The sequence below is a fragment of the Schistocerca gregaria genome, chromosome 7, assembly GCF_023897955.1.
Source record: "Schistocerca gregaria isolate iqSchGreg1 chromosome 7, iqSchGreg1.2, whole genome shotgun sequence".
NCBI lineage: Eukaryota > Metazoa > Arthropoda > Insecta > Orthoptera > Acrididae > Schistocerca > Schistocerca gregaria.
The window spans coordinates 355,665,706-355,680,210 of NC_064926.1; the positions used below are offsets into that span (position 1 = coordinate 355,665,706).

At 41.9% G+C, this 14,505-nt stretch overlaps 1 protein-coding gene across 1 annotated transcript in view; it reads right to left on the bottom strand.

Moving 5' to 3' along the window:
- The window catches only part of LOC126281654 (leucine-rich repeat-containing protein 24-like), a 354,700-nt gene that overhangs the window by 113,927 nt on the left and 226,268 nt on the right, over window positions 1-14,505 (bottom strand). The gene's annotated exons all lie outside the window — the stretch shown is intronic.

The window sequence follows — 14,505 nt, forward strand, 5'->3', positions numbered from 1 at the left end:
GGTTTGATTAAATGTGGAAACAGATGTGCCAGTGGCTGTAATTTGTGTTTCAAGTAGTGATGGTTACAGCAATCAGTCGCTAATAATGTTTATTGCATCTCCAGATTTCAGCCACTACGGGGCCAACTTCAGTGCTAAAAACGCGATAAACATCTAATTATAATAAGGTAAAGTCGTACAAGCTGTAAAACTGAGCTAGTGACAAAATACATACCAGTAAATCTAAGTTAAAACATGGAAACCACTTGTACGTACACGTAGTCGCTAACAGACTATTCATTTGCAAAACACACATAAAAAATGCTACAGAAGAATGCTGAAGATTAGATGGGTAGATCACATAACTAATGAGGAAGTATTGAATAGGATTGGGTAGAAGAGAAGTTTGTGGCGCAACTTGACCAGAAGAAGGGATCGGTTGGTAGGACATGTTCTGAGGCATCAAGGGATCACCAATTTAGTATTGGAGGGCAGCGTGGAGGGTAAAAATCGTAGAGGGAGACCAAGAGATGACTACACTAGGCAGATTCAGAGGGATGTAGGTTGCAGTGGGTACTGGGAGATGAAGAGGCTTGCATTAGATAGAGTAGCATGGAGAGCTGCATTCAACCAGTCTCGGGACCGAAGACCACAACAACAACAACATAAAAAAGTATTGTATCACCTCGGTTCCGAGAGTTCCGGAACCTGTAAAGAAAATTGGAATGGCGATCAACATAAACATCATTTCCCCCTTTTCATTGCTCATGAAAACCACACATTGCATGTTGTACACCATACAGCAAGACCTTCAGAGGTGGTGGTCCAGACTGGTGAACATACTATTACCTCTAACACCCAGTAGCACGACCTCTTGCATTGATGCATGCATATATTTGTCGTGGCATACTATCCACAAGTTAATCATGGCTCTGTTGCTCCAGATTGTCCCACTCCTCAACAGCGATTCGGCGTAGATCTTTCAGCGTGGTTGGTGGGTCACGTCGTTCATAAACAGCGCTTTTCATTCTATCCCAGGCATGTTCGATAGGCTTCGTGCTGGAGAACATGCTGACCACTCTAGTCAAGCGATATCGCTATCCTGAAGGAAGCCATTCCCAAAACGTGCACGATGGGGGAACGAATTGTCGTCCATGAAGAGGAATGCCTCGCCAAAATGCTGCCTATAAGGCTGCACTGTCGGTCGGAGGATGGAATTCACGTTACGGCGCATTCCGTGACCACCAGCTGCATACATCAGTCCCACATTATGCCACCTCAAAACAGCAGGGAGGTTCCACCTTGCTGCACTAGGTGGACAGATTGCCTCCAAACATGTCTCCGACGATTATCTCGTTGAAGGCATATGTAACATTCATCGGTGAACAGAACGTGATACCAATCCTGAGCGGCCCATTCGGCATGTTGTTGGGCCTATCTGTACCGCACAACATGGTGTCGTGGTTGCAAAGATGGACCTCGCCACGGACGTCGGGAGTGAAGTTGCGCATCATGCAGCCTATTGCTGCACGAAAAGCATTGTTCAACATGGTGGCGTTGCTCCGGGCCATAATCCGTAGGTAGCCGTCATTGACTGCAGTAGTAGCCCTTGGGTGGCCTGAGCGAGGCATGTCATCCACAATGCCATGTCCGAACAACATCACTTTGGTTCACTCCGATACGCCTGGGCACTTCCCTTGTTAAGAACCGTTCCTGGCGCAAAGTAACAATGTGGACGCGATCGAACCGCGGTATTGACCGTTTAGGCATGGTTGAACTACAGGCAACATGAGCCGTGTAGCTCCTTTGTGGTGGAATGACTGGAACTGATCAGCTGTCGGTCGCCCTCCGGCTAATGGCGCTGCTCATGTATTGTTGTTTACATCTTTGAGTGGTTTTAGTGACATCTCTGAACAGTGAAAGATAATGTGTCTGTGATACAGTATCCAGAGTCAACGTCTATCTTCAGGAGTTCTGGGAATCGAGGTGATGCAATACTTTTTTGATGTATGTATTTAACAAAGAAATTCGCCAAACAGCCATGCGGATTGGGAAGTTCTTTTATTTCATTTCCGCTATCAGTTTTGGCAATTAAATATGCCATCTTCATGTCTCATATCCATATGTCAAAAATTATCAATACTGGTTTATCGATGTCGTGAATTCTCAAGCTCTTCCTTCCAAATGTTGACTGCAATTTTGCAGTCAAATCGTCGAAGGAAGGACTAGAGGATTTACGACGTCTACATCTACATCTACATCTACATTTATACTCCGCAAGCCAACGAACGGAGTGTGACGGAGGGCACCTTACATCCCACTGTCATTACCTCCCTTTTCTGTTCCAGTCGAGTATGGTTCGCGGGAAGAACGACTGTCTGAAAGCCTCCGAGCGCGCTCGAATCTCTCAGATTTTACATTCGTGATCTCCTCGGGAGGTATAAGTAGGGGGAAGCAATATATTCGATACCTCATCCAGAATCGCACCCTCTCGAAACCTGGTGAGCAAGCTACACCGCGATGCATAGCGCCTCTCTTGCAGAGTCTGCCACTTGAGTTTGCTAAACATCTCCGAAACGCTATCACGGTTACCAAATAACCCTGTAACGAAAAGCACCGCTCTTCTTTGGAACTTCTCTATCTCCTCCGTCAACCCGATCTCGTACGGATCCCACACTGATGAGCAATACTCAAGTATAGGTCGAACGAGTGTTTTGTAAGCCACCTCCTTTGTTGATGGACTACATTTTCTAAGGACTCTCCCAATGAATCTCAACTTGGTACCCGCCTTACCAACAATTAATATTATATGATCACTCCACTTCAAATCGTTCCGCACGCATACTTCCAGATATTTTACAGAAGTAACTGTTACCAGTGTTTGTTCCGCTATCATATAATCATACAATAAAGGATCCTTCCATTCTATGTATTTTCAATACATTACATTTGTCTTTGTTAAGGATCAGTTGCCACTCCCTGCACCAAGTGTCTATTCGCTGCAGATCTTCCTGCATTTCGCTACAATTTTCTAATGCTGCATCTTCTCTGTATACTACAGCATCATCCGCGAAAAGCCGCATGGAACTTCCGACACTATCTACTAGGTCATTTATATATATATTGTGAAAAGCAATGGTCCCATAACACTCCCCTGTGGCACGCCAGAGGTTACCTTAACGTCTGTAGACGTCTCTCCATTGATAAAAACATGCTGTGTTCTGTTTGCTAAAAACTCTTCAATCCAGCCACACAGCTGGTCTGATATTCCGTAGGCTCTTACTTTGTTTATCAGGCGACAGTGCGGAACTGTATCGAACGCCTTCCGGAAGTCAAGGAAAATAGCATCTATCTGGGAGCCTGTATCTAATATTTTCTGGGTCTCATGAACAAATAAAGCGAGTTGGGTCTCACACGATCGCTGTTTCCGGAATCCATGTTGATTCCTACAGAGTAGATTCTGGGTTTCCAAAAACGACATGATACTCGAGCAAAACACATGTTCTAAAATTCTACAACAAATCGACGTCAGAGATATAGGTCTATAGTTTTGCGCATCTCCTCGAAGACCCATCTTGAAGACTGGGACTACCTGTGCTCTTTTCCAATGATTTGGAACCTTCTGTTCCTCTAGAGACTTGCGGTACACGTCTGTTAGAAGGGGGTCAAGTTCTTTCGCGTACTCTGTGTAGAATCGAATTGGTATCCTGTCAGGTCCAGTGGACTTTCCTCTGTTGAGTGATTCCAGTTGCTTTTCAATTCCTTGGACACTTACTTCGATGTCAGCCATTTTTTTGTTTGTGCGAGGATTTAGAGAAGGAACTGCAGTTCGGTCTTCCTCTGTGAAACAGCTTTGGAAAAAGGTGTATAGTATTTCAGCTTTACGCGTGTCATCCTCTGTTTCAATGCCATCATCATCCCGGAGTGTCTGGATATGCTGTTTCGAGCCACTTCCTGATTTAATGAAAGACCAGAACTTCCTAGGATTTTCTGTCAAGTCGGTACACAGAATTTTACTTTCGAATTCACTGAACGCTTCACGCATAGCCCTCCTTACGCTAACATTGACATCGTTTAGGTTCTGTTTGTCTGAGAGGTTTTGGCTGCGTTTAAACTTGGAGTGAAGCTCTCTTTGCTTTCTCAGTAGTTTTCTAACTTTGTTTTTGAACAACGGTGGGTTTTCCCGTCCCTCCCAGTTTTATTCAGCACGTACATGTCTAAAACGCATTTTACAATTGCCTTAAACTTTTTCCATAAGCACTCAACATTGTCAGTGTCGGAACAGAAATTTTCGTTTTGATCTGTTAGGTAGTCTGAAATCTTCCTTCTATTACTCTTGGTAAACAGATAAACCTTCCTCCCTTTTTTTATATTCCTATTTACTTCCATATTCAGCTATGTTGCAACTGCCTTAAGATCACTAATTCCCTGTTCTGCGCTTACAGAGTCGAAAAGTTCGGGTGTGTTTGCTGTCAGTAGGTCCAAGAAGTTATCTCCACGAGTCGGTTCTCTCTTTAATTGTCGGATAGTGCACTAAGTATAATGTCACTCGATGCTCTGTCCCTAACACCGATCCTAAACATCTGAGTGTCCCAGTCTATATCTGGTAAATTGAAATATCCACCTAAGACTATAATATGCTGAGAAAATTTATGTGAAATGTATTCCAAATTCCAGATACAGATGGCTCCGGTATGCCAACACTGATGATTTTTGAGAGGTGCATATGGGACCTGAAGATGGTACATTGAATGGCCGAAATTGTTGGCGAAAATAAAATAACTACTCAATTTATGCGGCTGTTTGCCGAATTTCTTTGTTAAATATTTTACCAGCCTTGGTCCCACGTCCATAATGGATCAACAGAGACACAAATGTCAAAGGTTAAGTTCACATTGAGGCCGCTGTTTACACTTCCAACAGAGCTCGTTTCAGTGTGTATCATACTAGTCTACAGCGCCCAGTTTTCAAGTGTGATGCACTGACAACATGAAGCAAACCAAGCTCTGTATCATGTGTTAAATACAGAGGCTAGCGAGTGTGCCGGCACTTACCCCAGTTCACTGCCAGTAGCGCCACGTCATCTTAAAGCGTCTGCTCGTAGCGCACAAGTATTGCACCACAATTAAGTACGAAATTAAAAATGTTTATGAAACTTCCTGGTAGATTAAAACTGTGTGGCCGCCCGAGACTCGAATTCGGGACCTTTGCCTTTCACGGGCAAGTGGTCTACCGTCTGAGCTACCGAAGCACGACTCACGCCCGGTACTCACAGGTTTACTTCTGCCAGTACCTCGCCTTCTACCTTCCAAACTTTACAGAATCTCTCCTGCAAACCAGGTTAACGACGGAAATTTTAGGAAAAATCAGAGGCGCTAATTACTAAACGTGAAAACTTGTTTTCTGCTTCAGTTCACCCCAAAAATCATATCTGAGAGACTACGTTATGCTATCTCTAATAGTTTTTGAGTGATTAACTAAAAACCAAGTTTGTAACTAATGTATACCCATTCGTAGTAGATTAAGTACCTGTAACTTTGATGATAAGAGAATTTTGGTTAAATTGAATGAGAAAACATACCAAATGATAAAGCTATACCAAATTTGAGAGTTGTATTAACAACAGCCGAAATAAGTGTTTATAAAGGTACGGTTCAGAGGTAACGATCTACCGTTAGTTCCACTATGAAAATTCTAGAAGGCAAAGTTTTCATTCTGGCAAGCTGAAACATTTTGGGTAGTTTCAGACAGCTTAACTGTATACAAGTTAAAATTAAGACGTTTATAAAGTAATTTTTGACTGTGTTATTCAAGATTAAGTGTCCGAGAAAGTGGTCGGTCGGAGGCTGCAGCAGTATGCAGGTAGCCTTAGACAACAAATATTCCCTCAGCTGTCTGCTCCGTCACCTATATAAATACAGCCAGAGAGCCAGTAGGAAGGTTCTCTTCGCACTCAGCCACTGTAAGATCCACGTCTGTTTTAAACGTCAGATCGTGCTTTGGTTCGGATGACGTCAGAACCGGGCTGTGCCGGATCGCGAATTTGCGGTAAAACGGACAGCGAATTCACGAGGGCTGTACACCGTGCTGGATCGCTTACAATTCGCCGAAGTAGCTGTTAATGTGCCGTCCGAGAGAATTACAATTCCGCGTGGCAAGTGGTGACTTAATTTCCACTTTTTGTGGCGAGCATTAATTTTGAACATTTATTGCAAACTTTCATTGCGTAATTTTGGTCAGGGAGAAAGACAATCGGGTAGGAACGTATCGTAGAGGCCGCCTCTGAACTGCTAAATGTGCTGTTAGAATAGAAAGACTTGCTTTCAATTGAAAATAGCGAGGATAGAACTTTTCTTTCAGTGGGCTGGACCAGAATGTGGCGGTGGAGGCTGGAAACTAAGGTCAGTATGTTTCCTTTCGTTTTCTGGCTGACCACTACATTAATTGCCAGGCTCGCGTGAGAAAAACAGCTAACAAACAAATTATAAACTTTTACCCGACTCCCCACAAACATATATTTACTTTATTTTACAACTAGTATGTTGTATCATTTTCTTTATTATCTTATACATCAAAAAATTTATGGCATAAAACAAAAGGTGACTGTAAGAAAACAGTTGTTAATATTTTACTGTTACACATATGAGGTGGTATCTGTGTGAGGTATGCAATTCCATCGGCTATTGTTATGCACTTTACAGATGTATATAGTTTTAAAACCACAGAAAACTTGCGTCAGTACCATGAGATATCGCGCGCGGACCTGGGGGCCGCTGTTAAAAAAATGTTACCATCCGTATATTTTTGTGAGTGTTATTACATGTATAATGTAATGTTCAAAAATAAAGTAATACGTAACTATGCTATCACATTATATCAGTACTTTTGTTTTCAATAATGCGTAGTACTGAATAATTAGTTTACGAACCATATACATGTATTTCTCATTTAACTAAAATGAATCACATTATAAATTACAGCATACATAAATGTGAAAACACTAAATATCAATGACTCTGAACTTCCTTTTCCCCATCTTCTCTCCGAGGACAGCTATCGCACACTACTTTACGTGTTGAAAGATTCTTACATTAAAAATAATTTTCATGCCGAACAACGTAAATATATATATTTCTCTCAGACTATCGAGAACCAAATAATACTGAATCGAAGAGATTATCGACAGAAAAAAGTTTAGTTCCTTGCCAGGAACATGGGTCACACGGGAATAATGAGACTAATGTACGTTGTTCGACTTCTTAAGTTTTTCACGGTCTTTGTAGTGTTCTTCAAGAATCTCGGAAGTCATATTTTCCAGGAAGTCGAGTCTACTACGTATTCGGTATTATTATTCCACATCCACAATATGTGTCAATTTATTGCTGCCATATCCAAAAATCTGAAGAATATTGGCAACGGCCATCTTTTCATTTTTGTTAAAGTCGAATAAAGCGAACATTTGTGGTCAGCTGTATTTATGCCCCGTCCCACTCCCCCCGCAGCTAAGGTTAAGGTCCGTTCTTGGGGTGGGTTTACCCGTTTCTGTTTCTTTACCTTGCAATCATGGACACGAGGCCGCTTTTTTCTTCTTTGGCGTATAGGACACCAGGGTACAATTGCCCTGAAATCTAAACAGTGAAGAACCCCTTTCTCGGCATTTAAGATCCAGAAAGCCTGAGGGGTTTCGTTTTTATTGTTTTTCATTGTATCAAGAAATGTTGCACCGTTCTCCAGAAGAAATTGCGCCAGTGGATAGCAAGCTTAATAGCTGTCTGTGTTTGCAAATCTGTGAGAACTTAAGATGGGCTGCACCAGTCACTTGACTATGTCGAACGGTTTACTCGATGAAAAGTAAGGACCTTCCCCTTGTTTACCGCAATATATCTCAAAGCCGTGCACATAAGACGTTCTACTGTTGCACAAGGCACATAATTTCAGGTAGTATTTTGCCAGCTTGGCAGGTATATATTGGATGAAACTACACCAACCTCGAAAGCGAAGTAGCGTTTGATCAATTGTCACAAATTCTGAGAAGGAGTAATAGGTTTTACAGTTACTTTCAAAGTTCTTGTGTAAATCCCTAATGACTGTTAATTTATCACACGTTTCTAGTAATTCCCTGGTCACCCTCTCATCCAATTTAATACTTCTCAGAGGAACATAAATCTTTTATAGAAAAACGCAGATCTGCAAGCCATCATCCCTATACCATCACGTTTCCAAGCTGTTCGGGCACTGGTGAGGCTACTTTTGTTGACAGTGATTAAGAATAGAACTCCACAAAGAGCTTTCATTTCCGAAGAAGAAGTAAATCTAGAAGCCCTTTCCCTAGTATATTGAATAGCTTATCTCCTTTCTGAAACATAAAGGTTTGTGTAATCAACAATTTTGTCAAGCATATTTGTAGAAATGAATCTCATAAACGCATCCAGTTCCAAGAAAATATTTCTGCCCGAGTGGGTCGGATCTGGCAATACTTTTACAATGTTTGTCGTTTCCCTTTTATTCGACAGAGCTAATGAATTGCTTGTGCAAACTGTTTTCTCATCTTTTCTGACGTTGTCTTGAATATCATCCAAGGGATTGGAATGTTCGTCCCCGGATTGTTCTGAGTCGCTACTGCGGCAATCCACGTTCACACTTTTATCCTCCCGTTCACTTTCAATTGCTTGGTGGCTCTACCACTTCATCTTGGTCCGCATTCAGCCCACGAAGTATTTGAGTTATAACCTAATCGTGTATATTGTATATTCCTAGAAAAGCAAAATGGAACAGAGGAGTAATTACGTCCATTGCACTTATCGCAATATGCAGCGACTGTTAGCACAAATAGCGCTAAAAGCAAAGGGAAACACGACAAAGTGAATAGCTACACGATTGACTACGCGCGATACGGAGAGCCGCCTGTGTGATGTCAGTTCCACGTATAGTTTCTCACTGATTATTCTAGGAACCATGAGATACGCAAGTGCAGTACTCAGGGGGAAGGGAGAACATGGGAATTCCTCTAAACAGAAATTGAGGGGACTTAGGACTAACACGTACTTCCACGAACACTGGTGTTGCGGCACTCTCTGATGTGCGCGCTACTTAGGGCGTTAATAGTATTTCCTAAAAATAAATTAAAACTAAATAAGAATAAAAATCAATAACTGATTATACTGGTTAGTTCACATAATTACCACCAAGTATATATTTCGTCTACAACTATTCTTCTATTGCTTTTCCTCGACGTTCGAGACGTTATTCTGAAAAACGTACAAAAAAGTATCGGTTCAAGGTTTTGGCCTTCGCTGGACCGGGTTGCTCTCACCCTACCAGCAGCATACGAATCACGCGACGGAAGACTGGGCGTCTTTTGAGAAGACCCAAGAATCGATCCAACTTTGCACTTGTTCATACGATGTGTGACTAAGAAGTACAGAGCGGTCTAAGGCTCTGCAGACATGGACTGTGCGGCTGGTCCCGGTGGAGGATCGAGTCCTCCATCGGGCATGGGTGTGTGTGTTTGTGCTTAGGATAATTTAGGTAAAGTAATGTGTAAGCTTACGGACTGATGACCTTAGCAGTTAAGTCCCGTAAGATTTGAACATTTTGAACCAAGAAGTAACGGGAATTAATTTCACTGGCTTCACACATCCGATTTTGAATTATTTTATCTTTTTGGTACCCACGTTCCTATGTATTTTCCAGCTGCAGCTGTCTTGAATATTTAGTGTATTGTTCACAGTCGAAAAGGTTATACGTGTTTTCGAGTACTCGCCGAAGTTTTATTTCGTTAAAGGTGGATCAAAGACATTACATAAAATTTTGCATTTAAAAATCACATAAAGTGCAGCACAGCATTCGAAATGTTGACAGGCTTTCGGCAAATCTGCTATGAGTAAGGTTAGAGTTTGCGAGTGGTATAAACGTTTCAAAGAGGGTCGAAAACAAGTCGAAAATGACGACCGCCCTGGACTCCCTAGCAATGTGGAAGAAGTAAAGAGAATGGTTCTAAAAAATATGCCGAATCACCTTCAGAGAGGTTGATGATCTCGCCATATTCTTTGGCTCATGACAAGCAATTTTTTGTGGTGTTTAGGGGAGCAGAGTTTGTTCCGAAATTGTCCTATTTCCACTCATAACGACGTCGTGTAGACATCGAACAGGAAGTGCTGAATGAAATCGACAAGTGTTTCGAACTTCTAAAACAGGTTACAACAGGTGGCAAAACATGGGTACAGAGATATGACGTCGAAACCAAGCCCAGTGGTCGAAATGGAAATTCCCTGAAGAGCCTCCAAGACTGAAAACAATTCGACAAGCTTGATCACATACGAAGGTCCTTCTCGCAGTTTTCTCCGATTACCATGAAATAGCGTACCATGAGTTTCTGCTCATGGCCGTAAGGTCGACAAGGAATACTACATGGAAGATATGCGCCGTTTTCTTGAAGCAATCCGAAGAAAACAACGAGAATTCAGGAAAAACTTGTGGAAGTTGTTTCATGATAATGCTACAGCTCACACCTCAATGCTTGTTCGTGATTTTTAGGCAAAAAACAGAAATGAAAACCGCCATGTTGCCTAGCCACTGCATTCGCCGTACCTGCCCCCCGCGGCTTACTCACCAGGCTGAAGACAACCATGAAAGGATGTCATTTTGCCACCATTGATAAGATAAAATCAGATTCGCTGAAGGAACTGAGCACCATAACCAAAAATGAGTTCCAGAAGGGCTTCCAAGACGGGAAAATGTGCTTCCACATGTGTATTATATCTGTGAGGCATTACTTTGAAGGGGAAAAAATTGATGCTGATGAACAAATAAAGATTACTTAATAAAATCATAAATTCCTTTTTTTTTTAATCACAGCTCGTATGACCGGAAGTGTTTGTCAGCCAGGACGTGTACTATTAATCGGAAAAAGTGGTTGACGTAGAAATGTATGGAGAATATAGTGGGTGAGATAGGACTTCCCATTTTAAAGTTTTCAAGTATGGTTTTACGGGTTTTGCGACGTGGGTGAAACATTGTCATGTTGCAAAATCATCTCTATCGCTGTATTGCGGCCGTTTATCTTTCAGTACTCGGTTCAGACGCCTCAGTTTTTTTCGGTAACTATCTTGTGTGATTGTTTCAGTAGGTTTCACTAGCTTTGTAAAGCTCTCTTCAACTGCAAAGCCGGTCCTCGGGGTTAAAATCATTGTTCTTGAGGTTCTGAGAGCAACCTCTGCTCGTTATTTCACTAATACGTGCCTCACGATAGTCTACGCAGCATTTCTCGTACGTCAGCAGCAGTTTTATTCATATTAAAGCGGAAAATTAAGGCTCCCTGCTACTGACGAGAACTGGGCTCGTAAGGTGACGTATTTATTCGAGAATAACTTTATGATGCAATCACAGATCGATTAATACTCGTACATTGATTGTGTTGTGCTTATAAAAGCCTAAGCTTACTGTATGTTGCTTACGACCTAACAGCTACACCACCACTTGTGGCTACTGCCATCTAATGCAAAACAGCGGAAGCAAAGTTGTACACATTATATAATTGTAAAACTCTATTAGTTACAACCACCTTTTGTTTCAAGTAGATAATTTTTTAAATTTTTAAAGTAATAAATAAAAAGATACAACATACGAATTGTAAAATTACGTTAATACAGGTTCACAACACATCACACAAATAAAGAGGGCGCTGCAGACTGGTACGACGTACATTGAAGCCAGCTGTGCTGTAATTGTAAACAGCGGCCTATGAGTGGACTGAGTCCTTGACGTGAATAGAGCAGTTGAGACTATGTCTACACAAAAGTAGTTTTAATGTTCAAAAATGGTTCAAATGGCTCTGAGCACTATGGGACTCAACTGCAGTGGTCATCAGTCCCCTAGAACTTAAAACTACTTAAACCTAACTAACCTAAGGACATCACACACATCCATGCCCGAGGCAGGATTCGAACCTGCGACCGTATCAGTCGCACGGTTCCGGACTGCGCGCCTAGAACCGCGAGACCACCGCGGCCGGCAGTTTTAATGTGTTAACTTACATTTACGGGTATCCATTTTACCACTGACGCACATTTACTTCGTAGGTCTATGAATTACGTATAATAAGGCATGTATGCTATGTTGTTGTAACTTTACATGTCTTTTAGCACTGAAGAGGGCCACATAGTGACTGAAATCTGCATTTGCAGCAAACAACATTTGCGAGTGATTGCTGTGCTCTCTACTACAACAAGTGTATCGAGTAAGTGACTCGCACTGTTGGTGTAGTGGTCCTTTGTCGAATGACTGGTTCGAAGCAGTCCTCCACGTTGTCTACCCTGGACAGTTCTCTTCGCCCAACCTACATCCATTTTAATTTCCTTACTGTAGACAATCTTCGCTTTCCCACTGCAGTATTTACTTTCCCACCTTCCCCCCTCCCCATGACAAACAAACGCGCGCACGCACGCACGCACGCACGCACGGACGCACGCACGCACACACACATGCACGTTCGCTACACCAGCACAACCTTTGCATATGCAAAGTCTCGGAGATTAGGATCAGACATATCTCTGAGACTACACCCACCATTGGTCGGTTAGCACTTGTAACTGCTAGCAGCACCCATTTCGGGGAATTAAAGGTAAACGTCATCAGCGTATACGTATTCTTTTTCTTCTAGAACTTTCTAAAGTATCTACTGATAATTCCTTTCGATATTCGCGCTATTTGGAGCAGTTTTTTGAATTGGAACATTGCTTGATAAGACCTAGGAAGTAATTACTTCAGTTATTCGTGTTTTTCAATGCATTTCAATTTTTGTTTGCTGCATATAATGTGAATGCAAACTTTTCAACATGTTCTGTTCAGTTTTGCACTGTGAACCAAAACCGGGTACACCAGGTGGAGCAAACCCATGCCGCGTTATAAACAAAACAAAAGAAATAATAAAGAACCAAAAGACAAAGTACCACAAACGGAAGTTTTAGAAGCTGAGACAATTCAAGATGACGCCACTGAAACCAATGTTCTCCAAGGCAAAGATTCTACATCTTCTACAACTGAAAATTTCTAGAACCACAAGCTGAATTTGTAGTTGTTAATGGACCTGGAACTTCTGGCACACCAACGTCTTTCTCTGCGTCACAAAAGCTACTAATATCTTCTCTAAGGTTGGTTCGGAAGCAAGGGTGAAGAAATTCAGCAATAGGAAAATAGGTGAAACACTAATAGTGATTTTCTCTCCGTAGAAAAATTATTTTTAAGCTGAAGGAAATGAAAAAGTAAAAAATAAGACTTATTATGAGGCGTAGCCAAATGGCCCAAGTTATAAAGTGGGCAAAAAAGGCAGTTGGAAAGACTAGGAAGGCCCAGAAAAATTGAGCTCAACATACAAAGCATGTATATCTTCTAATGAGACTTTTTATCGAAGGATGGGATCGATCCAGTGTACCTTGTCGTAGCTGGGTTCATGAACAATGTTCCAGTGGTAGAAAGCAAGTACTTTTATGCGATTTCTGTTCTTAATAACACCAGTTTTTTTTATTAGGACCAATTAATGCGAACTTTGCCTATATTACTCAAAAATTCTAAAAATTTAACTTCCAGCCGCTTAAAGTGTTTTTAAAATCCACGAGCTTCCGGCTGAGTACTCCTCGGCCACTATCAACAGGTGACTGTCTTTTGGTTGCTGCTACCGCCCATACACAGCAGCACTGGCTGCTGTGACGTCACGGAAGGCAGTGAGGATGCATATGGAATGTAACGGCAACCAAGAGACAGTCACCACTTGATAATAGCTGAGGAGTACTCAGCCGAAAGCTCGTGCATTTTAAGCCACTTAAAGTGGCTCGAGAGAATTTTATCAGCACATATCACCGCGGAACCGTCAATTCTTGTATTGGATCATGCATCCTTATATTGAAGTTCTCGGTCTACAAGCCGCGTCATTTCCAATAAAACACTCGAGCTCTTGATAGCTATCTCTGTCATCGTCACTAAGAGTTGAAATCACAGAATGCAGGGGCTGACAAGTTGTTCTGCTTATACAGATGTAATGGCAGCTGCTGTAACCTGCCAGAAAGAGCCGGAGAGGCGAATGAGCGGAAGGCAAGTTGGGCAGCTCCTAGCAGCTCCATCCTACAGCCATACCGAGGCCTACGAGAAAGACATGTCGTGGCGCGTACGTCATGAAGGTAGTCCTGCGCTCGCTCGATCAACTCAGCAGATAAAATGCTTTTCAAAACCTGTTAACTCGTGACTGGGTGTGTACATGCTAATGATAATTGCATCTTCTCCTTCAACTTGCTATTTTGAAGTCTGACTGATTACTAGTCATCCAACAAAATTTAAGATGAGCTCTTGATGCAAATGATAACGGATTTGTTTTGTAGCATTTAGTCTCGTCTGTGTAATAGTCCTCATTTCATACAAGATATGGTGCCTTATGCTACTGATAATTATTGAGGCATGATTTTGATTTTATTGTATCCCACTACAGCATAAACATTTTTTTTAATTTTTTTATTTGGCCTTTGAGTGTGTACT